At 45.3% G+C, this 18,242-nt stretch overlaps 1 protein-coding gene across 8 annotated transcripts in view; it reads right to left on the bottom strand.

The window, feature by feature from the left end:
* Positions 1 to 18,242, bottom strand: part of Slc7a1 (solute carrier family 7 member 1) — a 68,037-nt gene that overhangs the window by 41,333 nt on the left and 8,462 nt on the right. The window contains exon 1 of one of the 8 annotated variants that reach the window (XM_074043632.1): positions 2,760 to 17,221. The exons of the other annotated variants lie outside the window; for them this stretch is intronic. The gene's annotated coding sequence lies outside the window, so the exon portion shown is untranslated. Of the gene's footprint in view, positions 1 to 2,759; positions 17,222 to 18,242 lie in introns of those variants that run through there. 8 annotated transcript variants of the gene reach the window in all.

The raw sequence follows: 18,242 nt of genomic DNA, 5'->3' as shown, positions 1-18,242 counted from the left end.
GGAATGACTTAATCTGGGTGATTAGCATGTACATTAGCTCACATAGTTATCGTTTTGGGGTCTTCTAATTTCTAATGTCCCTCCTGAGCCCACCTTTATTTGGGACCTACACCAGTTTCTATCCACTCCCTAAGGCAGCAATAAAACCTAAATGTAAAAGCTCTTTGAGAAGCCACACCATCTATATAGACATTTGTGGTTCTACAATAGTTAATAGAGGGTAAAAACTACAAACTCTAAAGGACATGCAGTCAAGGAATAACAGTGAGATATCTTATCCTACCCTCAACCCTTCAATAATTAAAACCACTAGGGTCCATTCTTCACTAAAGCCACTTGGCTCAAAATCTGATGATGGTGGCTTAAATAGGAAAGGGAGAGCTGAGAAGAGCAGCAGTTCTCAGCTGGGGATGATCTTCCCCCAGGGAGATGTCTGGCAGCTTCTTTGGTCGTCAGACTGAAGGATGCCACCACCCAGGGATGCTACTCAACATCTTACAGTGCACAGAGCAGCTCCCTCAAAGACGTATCCACAGTGTAAGACAGGGAAACCTTGCCTCACCACGTGGGGCTGGGAACTGCACGGTGCTCTACTGAGTCAAAAGAGAGTTAGAGAACCTTTTACTATTTAAATTTTAAAACCAACAACTACAAGTAATGTCTGCAAATGAGTGTGTACTCCCCAGAAAGCAAAACCTTGTCATCACATCCCCAGAAGAACCCTGGATATTCCCAAACCAGGAGAGAGAATAACTAAGAGGCCAGGAGATGAAGACAAGTAAAGGATTAAAGATGGAGTGTGGACAGAGATGCATCTACTGTATTCATCCAGCTTCTCGTTTCTAGGTGTAACTCTGCTATCTTGTCGAACCGCCAGACAAAAGGCAGAGTCTGAGGAGATTGCTGGGTGCCCGCCTAGCCCTCAGCATCTGCCAGGTGTCCCCGTGGTAGTGCTCTTGGCAAAACATCCTGTCCCCACTTCACAGAAAACAAGCCGACACTCAGAGATGGTCAATAACTCAACTTGCCTGTTTATTATAAAGTCCTCTTGTCATGGCAAGGCAGTGTTTTGGTGTGTCAGGGAAGGTCATCTTTACCTGGTGAGAGGCAGTATTTCTCAGGTGGGGAAGCCAGCTTCCCCATTCTTCCAGCCCTCTTATAGCATGACCCTCCATATTTAACACGTAATAATTCATGAAAACAGAATCATGAATTCTGAAGGACAGAAGGCACCAACTGCTCACCTAATGCAGAAACACTCCTGCACTATGAAAGGAAAAAATGACGAAGGCTGGAAAATAGTGGGGAGAAAGAGGAAAGGAGGTCCAGACTAGAGGAAGGATATGTTGACTTTCCACTCGGTCATTTATTCCCATCCCGACACTTGCTCACTCTCTCCCACTAGCCTCCTAATTTCCCTCTAGCCCCACAAGGGTAACTGTACACCTGAAATCAGCTATAGCCCCTCACAATAATAACAAAGGAGGCTGATGTTTATATTAAACACCTACTGTGCACCAGGGCCCTCCTGTAAGGTGTTACAGGTGTGTGGTCTCATTCACTACTCACAGTAAGCCTTTGAAATTGAAATTCATATAGCTACTATATCCGCCTCACATATGGAAACCCTGCTGGATAGAGAGGTATAAAGTGGAGTCTTGGATCTAATCCCAACCTGTCTAACTCCCTGTTATCGTTCATACTACTAAAATTGGTCCCCTAGGACAATGGGCCATAACGTGCTTAAGGACAATCCTCCCATATAGCAAATAGAGTGAGATGCAGGGGATGAGGGAGGCAAAGACTCTGAAAGTGATCTTGGTCTGAATGAGGGGGTCAAATCATTCTGAATCTCAATTTCCTCACTTTCCCAAAGAGGAAACTACTGCTAGGCTCACAGAATTGTTTCTAAAGGAATGAAGTGAGAACAACGTTTTCAAAGCACTTTTCAAAGCACTTTCTCTTCATTTCACTCTGTTCAACTGCACGGGCCCCTGGCGGTCATTTTGAAATTCCTCTGCCAAAGAGCTGATGAGCTATACACAATACAATAGATAAATGCAGCCAGGGAAGCTGCTATTTAAAGAAATGCTCCAGTTTAAGTGAGGAATCATTCGACGTGTGAATAATCAGCTCTTAATTACATGGTGTGTCAGAATCTTAAAAGAATTATCTCATTAATGAGCTGTTCAGGTTGACTGTGGCGCCTGTCCTGAATTTGGGCATTTGATGTGTCTGTCTGCCAGTGACTCAACCAACAGAGTATAAACGACAGTCTTTGCTGTCCAAGAAGTGAGGATCTAATGAGATGAGAGCTACTAGTGAACTGTGCCGTGCAACAACACTGCAGGGTGGTCTCCAAAGTAAGCAGCAGGGAGAGAAGAGGCCTGGGGGCGTTTCAGGGTAGAACCAAAGACCTAGCCCAGAGTGATCGGGGAAACCTGGATGGAAGGTTTCAGGACCTGAGAGTCCAGGGAGAGCGAGGCACTGGGCTCCCAAAAGAGGGGAAAGAGGAAGCTGAGGTCAGGGCTCTGCTGTGGAGGGTCTAGGCCAACCTTCTTAATGAGCTCCTCTAGCTCTATGACAGTTTTCTCTAAGAACAAAAGGCACACTTTGACCCCCATGTCTGTATTCTCTCCCACGGCTCAGTAAATACGACCCATAGCCCTTTGTCCACAGGATCCACTAGTGCCACCTGCCAGGGTCCTGTGGATTGACAGAAAAATCGACCACCACAAAGAAGCCTCCTGCACATCTACCTGAGACCTGGAGGAGCCTGGGAAGGATGGCACCCCTCAAACATGCCTCATGGGCTCTCTCTCAGGATGCTTTTCCCTTTTCTCAGTTCTTGGACAGATCAGCATTGCCTGAGAGTGGGGAGAAAGAAAGGGAGAGGTGAAAACACTCTAAACTCACTGACAGCTGCATAACCATTTGCATATACTAAAACCCACTGAATTTCTACTTTAAACAAGTAAACTTCATAGCACATAAACTGTATATTTAATAATGCTGTTGGGAAAAAAAAGACACAAAAGCTAAGAGGAACCCCTTTCTGAAGGAGGTAGGGACCCCAGGGTCCTTTTCTATCAGTCCCACCCAAGCTGACCCTTCTATACCAGGTCAGGTGCTACAGCAGCACTGCATCCCACACACTTTAATTCCGCTCCAAGTCAAAACTCTCACCAGCCACCACCCCTGAAAAATCAATTAATTATGACTGGCTGCAGCTGGCAAGGCCCCACTCAACTGGCACAAGCTGTTTCTGATGTGCAAAAGCCATTTGCTTTGAGAGTTTCACAAATGTGAAAGAAATTAGCTCCTGTTTGATACACGTCCCCACCAACTCAGACTCCTCTTTTGTGGTTACACTAGGAACACTAATTCCAGTCTGAATGCAGAGCTCAGGTATTTCATGGCGACAAGGCATTAAGGAAGACAGTAGCATTTGTTAATTTAAATACGTGTAGTTTCTAAGTTTCCAAACTGAGTACTGGGTAGGGGGCTCCCCTCTTTTCAGGTTGTGTATGTGGTTGGTTTAGGATCTCGGAGAAAATGGGATGGCTTTAAGAGGTGGCGAGGACAAAGCCAAAGCTTTATCAAGTGGTAAGATAGCACAGCACTGCTTCATAAGGGTAAGGCAAAGCCACCAGCAAAGCAGGAAGACACGTCAAGCTCAGTGAGGTGGAGGTGAACTTAGGGCTGTGTCCCACACTGAATGTGCAGAATGCTTCCTTACAGACAAGGCTTGGTCGCCACCTTTTGGCTGCCAAGGCACACCTACGGGCAACTTCCTGCAACACTCCTAGGTGTGTGCAGTTGCTGGGTACAACTTGCAGCAGGTGGTATCAGCCTGCCTCTCCCTCTCCCATGGGTGTGGATGTGCCTGGAACAGCACAGCAGTTCCAAAGAAGCTGGTAACTAAAGACGCTGGTATGAGCCTCAGATGTGGCCTGGAGCCCAGGAGAACAGCACGGGTCCAGGTTAAGAAATCCAACAAGGAGGCTGCCTGTGCCAGCCCTGTAATTACCAAAAGAAATTAACCAAGTCCTCGCAAGCCTTGGCCTCTGAATTGCTGTGCTTCTATAGATTTAAGAGTAATTTGTTCCCCTGAGGCTAAATCACTAGCTGGGTGCTGCAGTTCTACACAGGAACACGGCATGTGCATGCCATGGAGGGGAAGTCCTAGGCTTGGGACTGACGTATGCTCCAGAACTCCCAAGGGGAGGAAGGCAGGGAACTGCTCTTCCCTGCAGGGGCGAGAGGGCTGAGCACCCCACACAACTGGCATTTGTCCATCAGGACTCAATGCAAAGACAGCTTTGCCCTCTTACATGAAATGGACCAAAGAGACTGCACGGGCGAAATACAAAACCATTAAGGCGTGCAGTGCTGGGAAGGAAGGAAGATGGTCTAATCCCCTCCAATCCACAGTCTGTGTGGCATGTGCACTGTGTCATGAACATTGCTCCTTAACGGAGTCTACCACTTAAAATTTTAACACTTTACAACTTATGTACATAATTTTAAGAGATTATATACATAATCTCATAAATGGATCAGCACCCTAATTATTGGAAGTCAGATATTAAACTCACCTCCATTACTCAATCTGAGGGCCAGGTGCTTCCGGCAGGACCCTGAGGGCTTTGGCCTATGGGTAGGGTGTGTTTGGTGTGCCCAGCATCTACTTTTTTCTAATTCACTTTAGAATTTAACATAGCATTCAAACAAAAACACTTACTTGTGCACTCCCTAAAATCATCTCACAGACAGAAGCACACATGGCACACTCTGCATGACCATGATGGGGCCCAGGAATTGGCAAAGTATGGTACCTGGTCCATTGCTGTACTGACACCAGGTTAAGATGGCTTTACTTTCTAGAGTTTATAATAAAAATAAGAGTAACAAACCAGACACCGGCAGCTCATGCCTATAATCCTAGTTATGTGGAAGGCTGAGATCCGGAGGATCACAGTTTGAGGCCAGCTAGGGCATAGTTTGCAAAACCCCATCTCAACCAGTAGCTGAACACAGTGGTACACGTCTGTCACTCCCAAGCTATCTGGGAGGCTGAGATCAGGAGGACTGCAGTTCCAGACCAGCTCAGGCAAAAAAATTTGTGAGGCCCCAATTTAATGGGGAAAGCTGGGCAGGCCAGCATGGGCAAAAAAGCAAGACCCTATGTCCAAAATAACCAGAGCAAAAGGAAGGGGCGGCATGGCTCAAGCCACCTGCCTACCAAGCTTGAAACCCTGAGTTCAAACCCCAGTATCGCTAATTAAATAAATACATACATACATAAATTAGGAAGAGGAGGAGGAGAGAAGATGATGGTGGCTATATGGTGACACAGACCACATGTGGCCCACAAAGCCTAAGATATTTGTAATAGGGCCTTTACTGACCTATATGTTAAGCCCTAAGCTAGTCTGGGCCTCTGTTTCACCACCAGGCAGCTCAACTCCAATTACACCGTTTCCAGGCTTCTAACTGAAGGAAGACTACCAAAGAAGCCACCAGTCTCAACGCTTCCAAACTGAGCCTCTGTGCACTAATCTTGACATTTTAAGAACTGAGTCTTGTCTAAAGCAAACAAAAGTATAGGGCTGTACAATTCAACTTGTTTCTGTTCTCAGCTCAACTGAGGACACCTGGCATGGCCAATGTCTAAAATCATACCCTGTTTGCCCCAGAGTGACTCACCAATGGACCACCCACCCTTCCAACTCTGAGGCTCACCGACCTGCTGCCTGGTTCTCTGAGAACCAAAGGAGAGGAGGGGAGAGAACAGAGGTGAAAATATAGGGCCCCACTACAGGGTGTCTGATGGAAGATCACCTGTCCTAATGGCTGGCTGTGGTCACCAAACCCTCCATTCTCTTCCAGGAGTTGGGGTTTTGGGTTACTCGGCGGTACTCCTCCCTCCCCACCACACACACACCCTTCCCTGCCTCGTTAAACTTACTTCCTGTTAGCCAATTTGAGAATGCCATCTGCTCCAGGCAGGGCCCCTGATGGCTACACCCTTGGGGATGGTGGTTCTGGTTGTCTGTGGTGGCTGCTACTGTCAGCCTGCACATGCAGGCCTACCCCAAGGATGATGGCTTGACCACACAAGCTCAAAGCTGGTGGGGACCTTGAACAGATCTCCACCCTCTAAAGTAGGCTGCTCTCAAGTTATGCCAGAACACTACCCCACTCCCCAAAATATCCAGAGTCTAGTCATCAGTTAGAACAGCACGTTGCATTAGCAAAACAAGTGATTTTTCAAAATTCCTCAATTTAATGACATCTGAGTAGGTGGTATGTTGCAGACACAGTGCTAGTCTTTCACATACACAGAAAATCAGATACTGACCCTCATTTCAAAAGTGAGAAAACAACCTCAACTAGTGCTCATTGTGCTTTATCTGAGCCCACGAGGCTGGGTGGATGTCATCCCAACGGTGTTTTCAAAGGAGCAAGGGTGGGGATGGGTGGGAGTTCAGATCCACCTCCAAAGCTGGCCAGGTCCTGACCAGTTAACAAAGACAAAAATGTTCACACCTAACACAGAAGCTCCCTGATAGCCTCATCCACACAAGGTACAGTGCCTGGACCAGCCAACAAGGTGAAAATGTCTAGCACTACGGAGTCCTGGGTAGTTCTGTTCACAATGCTTCTAACAGCATAAAATGAAATGGACCCTCCCCTGGCCTCCTCGTCTTGGACTTGGTGTGGAAAGGATACTGGAGCCTGCCGTGGGCTTGCAGCGCCTGCCAAGCTACATTATCGATTTGTCAAACCAAGTGCACACTGAATGGAAAAATTCTGTCTTATTTTATACCTGCTTACTGATTTGATAAGAAGTCAGAACTCCTGCCTACCCTTGGCAGTATGATCTTAGGCAAGCCATTCCACGTCTCTGTTTCGGTTTTACCATGAGAAACAGGGATAATGACTTACGTTCACCCCATCAACCCCTGCCTTGTTCCTACTCTAAGGACCAAGAGACAGAGAGGCAAGACAGAAGCTAAAATCTCAGGTTAAACTGGATTCAAAATATGGGCTCCAGTTTCTCCTCTGCAAGATGAAGAGGTTGAAATGAGTTAATGCCTAAAAAAGCACTGAATGGCACCTGGCACACAGTAGGTTCTGTATGTTTGTAATATTATTATTAGTTGTTGTTGCAAAGATTAAGTATCTCAAAATAACTGTGCTTCTAATCAACAAAGCACTAAACATACAGTTTTTAAAAAACAGAGGCTGGGGAGGTAACTCAGTGATAAAACACCTACATGTGAGATCCTGGGAGGAAAAAAAAGGAACTGGGTTATATTCTCACACCACCTCAACATAAAAAATAAAATTACTGGGGCTAGGGATGTAGCTCAGAGGTGTAGTGCTTGCCTAGTGTACATGAGGCCCTGGGTTCTAACCCCAGCACTGCCAAAAAAAAAAGACCAAAGTTACTCTTTGATTTATGCCCATCTACCCTAATTCAAGTGGTAGAAGGTTTGAGGCCATTATCCAGGGATATTAAAATTGGTTTTAAACAACTATAAACAAAAACAAAACAGGAGGATTATAAAAGCATAACTGATTACCACACAATTTTTACCCCAGAGTTTTGTTTTAAAGTACTTCGACATTTGAATGCCTTGACCATGTGTATGCTGGCAGTGACTGTGGCCACTGTTGAGTCTAAGCCTTTGCCATTCAGACTCAAGGAAGTGAATCCAAGCCATCCATGGTGGGTCATTCTCCACCAGAGGCCTCTTGATCTCAGCTGGCTCTTGGGACAAATTTGGAAGCTTGAACTTTCCTTAAGAAAACGAAATTCTTTGCCTTCACCTGCTCTACCACAGGGCAGTTTCTCTAGCTTCTCTCAATCTGAACTCTGGGTGGAAAAAGAATCCCCAGCCCAGAGAGGCCACTTTCCTCCTGCCAGGAGGTCTGAAGGCTCACAAAGCCGATTATTTGTTTTGCCAAACTGTGTATACATTGAATGGAAATGTTTGTTTTCCAAGCCCTGCTTTACATCTCTAAAGACAAATGATTAAAGAATAATTTCAAGGGCATTTTTTTTGGCTCATCCCCTCCAACCTGGTTATATTAAGCAACCTTACTTCCTGCCTTTTAACTTACATTTCTGTCCACATATCATCCACTTTTTTTGTTGACCTTTACATGTACAATGTTGCTTCAGAAACCTTCTTCAAAGGAAAGGTCAAAGTGAAATGTCACCGGGTAGGATGCCAGGTGGCCAGCAGCCAGAGGCACCCAGTGACCAGACCTGAGACTACCTGTGATGATGTGTGTGATGCAGACACCACAAGGCAACTGGTCCAAGCATGGCAACTGCCTGGAGGCTCCTGAGCAGGGCCAAGGGCAGCACAATATCTGAGCATCTGGTCTACCTTGAGTTGTACCTGTACCAAGCAGCCCAGAGGACCAGCCCAGGACCCAGGCCCCCAAGGGAAGAGCCAGGACCCTTTACCCAAGAGTCATTTACAGGGTTTTCTCCTCCATGCACACACTGTTTGAAACTGTGAATGACATATAAAGGTACCGATGGGATCCCTGCCCTGGGGGATGGGGGATGATTTAACTGGGAAGAAAAGACATACCAAAAAGCACAGAGTCCTCAGAAGGATGTCAGAAAGACAGAGGGCTGGGAGACTGGCAGCCACCACTCAGTATGTGGGGCTGGAAAGAGAAGCTATGACATAGCTCTGATAAAACAACCACTCAGTATGTGGGGCTGGAAAGAGAAGCTATGACCTAGCTCTGATAAAACAGTTATGTTCCTAAATTAAAGTCAAAATATCCTTAAATCAAAAAAGTGCTGTCAAGCTAGACATGGGGGCGCACGCCTGTAATTCCAGCATGTGGGAGGCAGAGGCAGAAGGATCGTGAGTTCAACACCACCCTGGACTTGTTCAAAGAGTCCAAAAGCAGGCTGGGCACTGGTGTCTCACACCTGCAATCCTAGCTACTACATCTTACTGTTGACAGCTTGCCCCCCACCACCTTCCTAGGCCCAGAACATCAACCCCAACTTCTACAGATCAACCTCCACAGATCACTTCTTTGCAAAGGCACCTTCTGCAGATCAAGCTCACAGGTAATGACTTCCTTATTTGACAAGTCCCCAATATGCTGTGCCTACAGGCAGCCTCCTTCAATTACCAGAAAGGGGGAGGATCTGAAAAAAAAGGAATGACCCAGCATGGGAAATATTTCAGAGACACAGAAGTGAGGACTGAAAACAGCTCACTAGATTATCTAATTAGTAAAAGTGTGAGCAGCTTATCTTATAGTAGGATCTTAGTTTGCAAAGAGATGGGAACAAGTGTAAGAGTTTGACATTTCACCTCATGAAATACGGTTCTAGGCCAACCATTCATTATCACAATAGCTGCAGAACTGCAGGGAATTATGACCCAAAGGGCAAGAAGTTTGGTAACTCAGATAGCACTGAAGGGCACTCCACCAGTATTTGTTGTGGAATGGAAAAAAGTAGATGCAGCTGCCCTTTTCACAGAGCCTGTCTTGAAATGTGAACTCTCACGTTATGTGAGAACAAAAAGACGAGGATAAATCTCAATGCTTTCCAATAGTACACAGAACCTAATATTCTTTACTCTTTAACCAGTCTGTCTGCTGAGGACTATTTGCAGTACAAATCACAAGTATCTATACAGGGGCCTAAACCAAATAAATGAACAAAGCACCTGCTACCTCACCCCATGGAGCACATGGCAAGATTCACATAAACACTGCAGAGAAGTAAGGCACCTCCCCCACACTAAGCAAAGCTGCTTCAGGATGGGTTCTTTCTGTGCCCTGCTGTGTAACTGTGCTACCATTGGTTAGGGCAGCAGGAGCACTTAACCAAGCAAACATCTAAGAACACAATTTTCTTACTTACACATTAAAGTATTCCTCAAACCAGGGCCAATTTCTCTTGATCTATGCTGGAAGAATTCCCATGATACCTTATCGAAACAATGAACTCAAAGAAGGAAGAAGGAAAATAAAAAAGGAAGAAATATATATTTTTAAAGATAATACTGTATACTGCTTTGAACTTATGCTATTTTCTGTAAATTACAATTTCTAAAGAAGAAACCTGGTTTTGCTTTGCTACTTACTGTCCATTCTGCCAAACTGCCCAAGTGTAGAATTTACAAACAAAAAGAGCCTGGATCATTGAAAGGTAGACTTAGCTATTGAGTGTTATTAAATACTATGTGGTATAAAGCAGATGTACCATATGGCTACCACTAAACTCTCAAGTGTTTTAGGGTACAGTTAAAAGAGTTAGGCTACACACAAGTTTAAGTACAAGCTAATCTGTGAGTTTTTCATGCTATGGCCTGAAAGTTTAGATTCCACATGTAGTCTTTGTTCTTAATAATAACTTTTTCAAACTTGGCGTCAATCTGAAACCTTACAAATCACCTTATCTTGGGTACACACAAGGTTAATTTTAGAATTCAAATAAAATTCCATATTTAATAGTCTTCTTCTACTGTGTCTGAGGTGGCTAATGGTGCAATGAACTTGACAGTGAGATCGGCTGAAGGCTCCCTTCCCCGTATCTCAGTGGCCACCTTCCCTCCAGCAGACTTTGCTTCTGACAGCGTCTTAGCACCACAGCACTGCTGGTGACCTGGCTGGACTCCAGCTCTAACTGTTCTCCCACCCATGGGTTGTCATGGTGAGCCAAGCAGGACACCTGGGGGTGGGCAAGGCTATGAAGGACGCAGAATGCCCAGGACAGGAGTAGTGACACTAACTGGATGGGAAGCAGGGCTCTGAGAATTCTCAAGTATGGACACACAAGGAAAAGAACACCCTAGGAAGACTGAGGCAAATCTCCAAGAGAGGATTCCTAAGTCAGATGACATGGCAGTGTTCACCTGGGGTGTAACTCCCTTTACAATTCTCAACAGAAGCAAACAAGACGGCTCAGATGGGTGTCGTGAATGCCAAGTTTTCCCCGCTCTTCTCCAAACAAAACCCCATGTGACCTATGTTTGAGGAGCCAAGAACGTAAGAAATACTACTCCAGTCAAATTCAGTCTACACCACCCAGAAGCTCACAAAGCAACCTCTGTGGGTGGGCATGTCCCATGGGAACAGTGTCAAAAGACTCATAATCAACTCCAAATATCCTTAGTCCCATGTGCCATTGGTTACCATCCATAACCCTTTTTCCCTTTACTCCCCCAGTTCAGTCTGTTACAGCCATGTAAAGTCCTATTTGCTTTTTATTTATTCTAAAAAATTTCAAATCCTGACAAGGAACACAGGTGGCATCTGGAGCTGGTTGGTAAGTCTGTGGCTCCCCTCGCTGTAGCCCGTGGCAGTTTGAAACTGATCACATCTCCGATCCTCAGTCTCTTAAATCTTCCAGCCAGCCCTCTCAAGAATGCTTCTGCCATCTCCAAACGAAAGCCAAGGCTTCTCTGGGCTGGCAAACAAGAAATTTCCCTCTTCTGTAACACAGCCCTTATCAGATCTCTGTCCATAAAGCAGATATTGAAGACATCTGAACTCGGCTGCACAACTGAAGTCTTTTTGCAGATCGGACTATTTACCATCCTTTGTCTTCCTGTGAACCTTCTGTGAACTAGGAGCACACTCAGTGCAAAGGTGTGTCGTTTTGACAGCCACTTATCTGCATGTGTAAAAATAATGCCCTGTCACACTCAGAACACACCTGATCAGGCAAAGCGAAAGGACCATGGGCAAAATGTCGAGGATGATCAAAGATGCTTGGTACTCCACCCTGTCTCTAGGCTGAGTCTGCCCTGGTGTCCAGAGAAAGCCAAGGAGCAGGTACAAAAGGGAGAAAAGGCAAACCTGGAACAATTTAGTTGGAACAACTATTTCTTCCAGAAAGTTCAGAGAGGGCTAGTGAGTCAATAGTGGGTATCCTGGGCAAACACTGGGTACCAGATACTCTGAGTGCTCCATGCCCAAGGATCCGCTGGACAGTGCTAGACAGTGACCCTTTGGTATCCCTGGTATCGGTTCCCAGCCCCCAGGCTGTCCAGAGTCCTCTCGTTCTGAGATCCAAGCGTTCCTTCCAGATCCTTGCCTTTCTCTGCACAGTTCCTGGTAGCAGGCAAAAACATCTTCTCTCATCTTTTAATTTTATTTTTTTCTGTATTCCGCTAGGGAAAAATGTCTGTTTCTCCGAAGGGCAGGGGAGATGCAGAACGAGAACACTGTGAAGGGTTTTCTAAAGGATCGTTTCAGGTAGAGGACAGCTCTTTCTAGGTAGCTCAGCCCAGCTTTGGCTGCTGCCACTGAAACACTTCACCAAAATCCAAGCAGGATGGTTGAACACAAAAACGTTTGTTCCTTTGCCTTTGATGGGGGCTGTATACATTTTGATGTACAATCAGCTAATAAGCTAGACAGAGTTTGGCACTGAAACTTCTCATGGTCTATCCCAACATTCCAACCTTTCCCCAGAGACGCCCTGAACAACAGGACACTGCCGTTGCCAAGACCTGACACCAGGAATCGGCTGGCCTTATGAGGAATGGATAAGCGTCCACTAGTGTTTCATCACACTGTGAAATGCTGCATCTGAGACCCTCATGCTTTCCACAGCAGCACTGAGAAAATGTGTCATTCTGATGGGCATTAAGTTCTCCTGGAGTATTCCCCTGAGGGAGCACACATCTGCTGGACGGTGTGGATGCTGGTACCAGGTGCTTTTTTACATTTTACAAGAACCATTCTGCCCCTTCCAGTTGCACCAGTGTCCTGCTGGACATCTCTGGGTTAACACAGGCAAAGAAATTCTTCAACGGCTGTCTTTATCTCTACCACACTTGATCACCACTGCTCCCATGTGACACACACTTTCACAGTACGGTCACCAAAATTCACGGTGTCTTAGGTGGATCCACAGTCATGAGATGTCACTGCTTTCCTGTCTAGGGCTGGAAACACAAAATAAAGTAGACTCCTAATGCAATCCCTTCCAAATCCAAGAGAGCGTGGTCCTGAGCATGTGTGTCTTGCCCAGGGTCACAAGAGTGTGTGGCTGGTCCAGTGGTGTGGAGGGCTCTGGATTTCCAGGCCGTATCTACTGACAGGGGTCAAGTCTGGGGTAGAGGCACACCATGAGCCCACCTCACCTGGAAGGGAGTGTGATGAGTCCACAGCAGTGCCCCCTGCCCTGTGCTGGGCAATAGGGAACAAAAGAGGGGACTTTCCTAGATTCTCAGGTTCCAAGGCCCCTTTGAGCCTCATTGAGTCCAGGACTCCTACACCAACCTTCCTCTGCTTCACCACATCTGATCTACTACCTTTACAGCACATCCCCTTCTTTCACACTTGCTAGGCACTACTACTTGAGCCACACCGCAGCCCTTTCGATTTTAGTGTGTTTTTCAAATAGGGTCTCACGCTTTTGCCAGGGACTGGGACTGCAATCCTACCTCCACCTCCTGAGCAGCCGGGATTATGGGCTTGAATCACCAAGCCCGACCCAACACATCCCCTTCTTGAGATCTACTCTAATCATGATACCTTCTTCAATTCAAACAATGCACAAACACTGGCAGAGTACATTCCTCAAGATGTGTGGCATATCCTCCTCCTTCAAAGGCATTCTTTCACACCTTTAAACATATCTGAATCTTCCCACGGGGCTGCTGCACTGAACACAACACATCTCCATCTAACTCAGTTTTCCTCCCCAGCAAGGTGGGGGATGCTGTTAAACAGGGTGGCTGTCCATGAGCCCAACTGCAAAGGTTCACCTGTGTGAAGTGTTTTCAAATCTTAACTGTCCAGTAACACAATGTGTGCATGTTTGTAGCGACTAAAAAACATAAGAAGATGATTGTAAACCACCTTGGAATTCCTGCAAGTACCATAAAAACTAATTTGACTTTCCCAAAAACCAAGGCCACAAAGGGATATTTATAAAATCCCATGCATTGAGCAAAATTCACAAGCTACTAAAGGGCACAGAGCAAATCCTGGCGAATCCTAAACCCCCTCACTCCCAACACCACCATCACCACCACCATCCAGAGCCTTCCCTAGAAAGTCTGGGCTTGGCTCACATTTTACAGAAGAGACCACAAGTCCCAAGATTTGAAGAAACATGTAAATGACATTTCCTTAATTGTTGTCATCTTTCTTACTTATATTTCTTTTTCCACAAATAACTTTCCTACATTCTATTTAACAGAAAGTCTTCTGATGAGCATATGAACTAAGGAACCAAATAACAGCCAAAATAAATTCACATACCTGCACTTCATAACTCTCCATTGTCATTGTATCCCTACTTTCATTTTCCTGTGAGAAGGTACAAGAAAGTCACTCAGAGAAGGAATTTCAGAGGCCTTCTGGATGTTTTCATAGGCACATGTAGTGAAACACTTGGAGAAGCCTAAGATCTGCAAACATCCTTCGCTTTCTTTCTTTCTTTGTAATTCTTTATGCCAACTCATGTGCCAGGCAGAGAACTTTGAACTCAATGACAGGCAAGCACAGCCAAGGGCTAGTCTAAGGCTCCAAGTCAAACATCTTTCCCTGGCAGAGTCCACTGCCTCTGGGAAGTTTGTGGTGGGTGGAAACCATGCCAAGCACCCTTTCCCTCTGGTCATCCCTTCCTGAGACTTTAAGAACCAAGCACAAGTAAGCCACGAGCATACGTCCAAATGTGCACCATCTCTTCCAAGTGGCACCCTGCTTCAAGGTCTTCCAAGCAGGGGACTCTGGAACACAGCATCCCATGCCCAGCTCTGGCAGTGCCATGCCCATCAGCCCCTCTCCAAGCCAAGTTCATCTTAATTAGAAACCTCCTGACATCCACTTCTTCCATGAAGAATTTCCTGACTAAGAGGGAACAAGTAGCAACCTCTCCTTGGCCCATTTCACCAGCCCTCAGACTTCTGGAAACAACACTTTGCATGGTAACTGACAACTACTTTTTAACCAGCAAAGCAAGGACACATTTATGTGCAACCTCGGGAATGAGATTTTTTCTTCTAGGAGAAACTTCCCTGAAGACTGAAGCTTAACTTGGTCCACACCAATCCGAATTCAGGCTGCATTTAATGAGCACTTGGCCTGCAGACCGTTCCCAAGCTTTACTCTCAAAACCACCTACAAAGTGGGGATTATGGCTTTCTCCATTTTCAAATGAGGAAACTGAGGCATGGAGTTGCAGCCAGTCATGGAGCACAGACTTCCTGCAAGGAGAGGAACCACTTACCACTCAACACAATCATCCTTAACCTGGTGGCTATTAAGTTCTCATGTCTTTCTTCCCCTTCCTGCTGCCAGATCCCGGGCTATCACTTTCTACCACTGTCAGGAGCCCCACCTCTGCAGTCATTTCCTATCAGCAGTGAGCAGTAAATAGATAACTAGACCACTCAGAAATGAATGCACACACATTCATGGTGGGAGGGGTCCCCAGTGCCCCTCCCAGCCCATGGGCACAATTCCTCCAGGTGAGTTGAAAGGACACTTTTGGAGCATCTACTCCATACCAGGCACTGCTATGGGTGCAGGAGACACAAAGACAAATGTGACCCAAGTTCTGTAAATCCAGGTCTCCTGAGTTATGAGGGTTCCAGCACTGTCCAGGGACTTGCCCCTCCAAGTGAGCCTGGTTAGAAATGTAATCTCTCAGAGCCCCCCAGGAATCGCCCAGAATAGGAACATGCATTTCAACAAGTCACCCCCCCACCCCAGGAGGATTTGTGCACACATGCTGGTCTAAATAGCTACAACACACCCCAAGTTGGACTTACAGGTATGAAAGGCACTATCTCATTATACAAAGGACTAAACTATGTTTCCAAAAGTGTTTTCCCTTCTTCAATCCTATTGCCTGTCTCTATTGGGATATATCTGCCCAGTCCCTACCCATGTACTGCTTGTACGCTCTTTAGATATGATTTAGGAGAAATAGAAATAATGAAAAGTCATATCAAAACTTCCACCCACTGTGCACCACAATGGAAATGCTTTCTGTGTCATGTGCTGTTTCTAGAAATAATGCACCGCAGTTAGTCGTCTTCCTAGGTTTAGATTTTAATGTTTACAGGTGTGTGGTTCGCACCTGTAGGTACAACCTTTCACAGAGTCTAGACCTAGCCAGGGACATGGCCCTCAGGCCACACAGCATGAGCAAAGGCATATGCCATGGCCACACGCATAGTCAGGTAGGTCCTGCAGTTTTGCTAGTTCAAAGACGTCGTACTCATTTTCATTTGGGGCAGCTCTGCTAACTCCTACAAAGCCTAAGTGTTGAGAGACCCATCCTCTCCCTCTGTCCTTGCTCCCAGTGCGCCTCAGGGTAAACTGGTCCATCTTTCTATGGCATACTCACTGGAAAGAGACCCCACTGGATGTCAGGAGCCAGCAGCCCCTAAGAGGCTCCCAAGTCTAACTCGAAGGCTATGCAGGGTGACTGAGCAAGACCTCCCTTGCAGAACCCACCAGAGGACAGTACAGGGCAGCCAGGACAAGAGCAGAGTGGTTCGAGTTGGTGGGGAGTGTTACTAACCCCCAGCAATGTCCCTACTCAAAATCACCCAAGAAATGTAAGGCCTTCACGCACCAGGCCAGACTCAAGGAGGCCTGAATCAAGGTGCAAATGAGTTCTGAGGACTTTCTAAAATTCTCACTGCATTAAACTCAGACCAGTGAGGGAGCCATTCCTCCCAGTCCAATACAATTACTCACAGGACTAATGAAGGCTCTTGTTTTTATTCCCCCCAAGAACGCCCTGTAGGAAGAAGGGAAGCTGGAAAAAAAGTATCTTCAGGCAAAAGATTTTTCAAAAAAACAAACTCGCTGCTAAAAATTTGAGGTTATAGATTCACGGGGAAATGTTATTCAGTTGTAATTCTAGACTATCATTTATTCCAAATAATATTAATATATATGTAAACATAAATCAGATTCAGGAGGTGTCTTCTCAGATGCTGACGATGGAGGTAATATTTACAACTTAGACATGCATTTGTTAAGACTGTAAATTAAGCACTCCAAGTTCTTATAGCAAATTTATTTTTACAGAGAAGCATATAAATAAAGGAAGTTTAGCAAGGAGTAAGGACAGACATTAGCACATTGTTTCAATAAACTGGGTAATTTATCTTCTGCTAGTTCCTACTAGGCCTTGTTGAGCACAATCAATTCCCGTGATTTACAACTGTTTTAAAAACTATATATATATATATATATATATATATATATATATATAGACTTGTTAGTTACAGAATATGTATCTGCTAAGCCAAAAAAAAGAAAAATGCAAACACTTAAGCAAAACTCCAACCTTTAAGAACTATGAAATTGTGATTGCTATTGGTAATATTTTCAATACTCTGTTCAATTTTAATCCATCAGACTTGACAGCCCCCAAATTAACATTTTTTCCTCTTCTTCCCACAAATCTTAACTCTGAAAGAAGGCTAACCTTTCAAATAGGTTCTTTCTCAAATCCTACTAAACACAAAAAACTCAAGGAAATCCAAAGTACTAAAATTAACAAATGTACAGTGTTTTGCGTGAGAAACACACACACATTCAAACACTACCCTGTAAACCTATTCACCTTCTTAGGAGTTGTCACAGAGTCTAATGTTCACTTCAGAAAGGAAATCTAAAATCACCACAGAAGAAACATATAATTGCCCTATATACTTTGCCCAAAGTGGTCCGGACAAAGAATTACCCTAAGACCCCATTGTCTGACATTCTGGGTACCACTGACAGAGTTGCAAGCTGGATCCAAACCTAGCAGAGTTTTGCAAACTTCAAGTTGCACCAGGATACTTTTTTAAAACAATGAAATAGAAAAGAATAAAAATTACCAGAGTGCTGGAAGTACAGATAGAATGTGCAAGACCCTGGGTTCGAGCCCTAGCACCTCAAAATATTTATCAGAATACAGGGTAGGTAGAGAATGAGTAGTTTCACCAAAACTTTCATTTCATCCTATTTACAAATGTGTCCCCATGCATTTAGTTCTTACTACAGATTGTGGTCAAAGAAGCTTGAAAACCACAGCCCTGGGGCACACAGTAGTGTGTGGGTTCCAGCAGAGGCTTCCCCAAGACCAGGCTTCTAGAAATTCTGCTGACAGCACAGATAGGCACCAACAAGGCTCCTGCATCCTCCCACAAGAGGGACCAATAATCTCACCAGAGACCTGGGGACAGCCACAGGCCACCTTCACTGAACAAGGGGCA

Source organism: Castor canadensis, chromosome 10 (genome assembly GCF_047511655.1).
Source record: "Castor canadensis chromosome 10, mCasCan1.hap1v2, whole genome shotgun sequence".
In the NCBI taxonomy this organism is placed as follows: Eukaryota; Metazoa; Chordata; class Mammalia; order Rodentia; family Castoridae; genus Castor; species Castor canadensis.
This window is presented reverse-complemented; position numbering and strand designations above follow the sequence as displayed.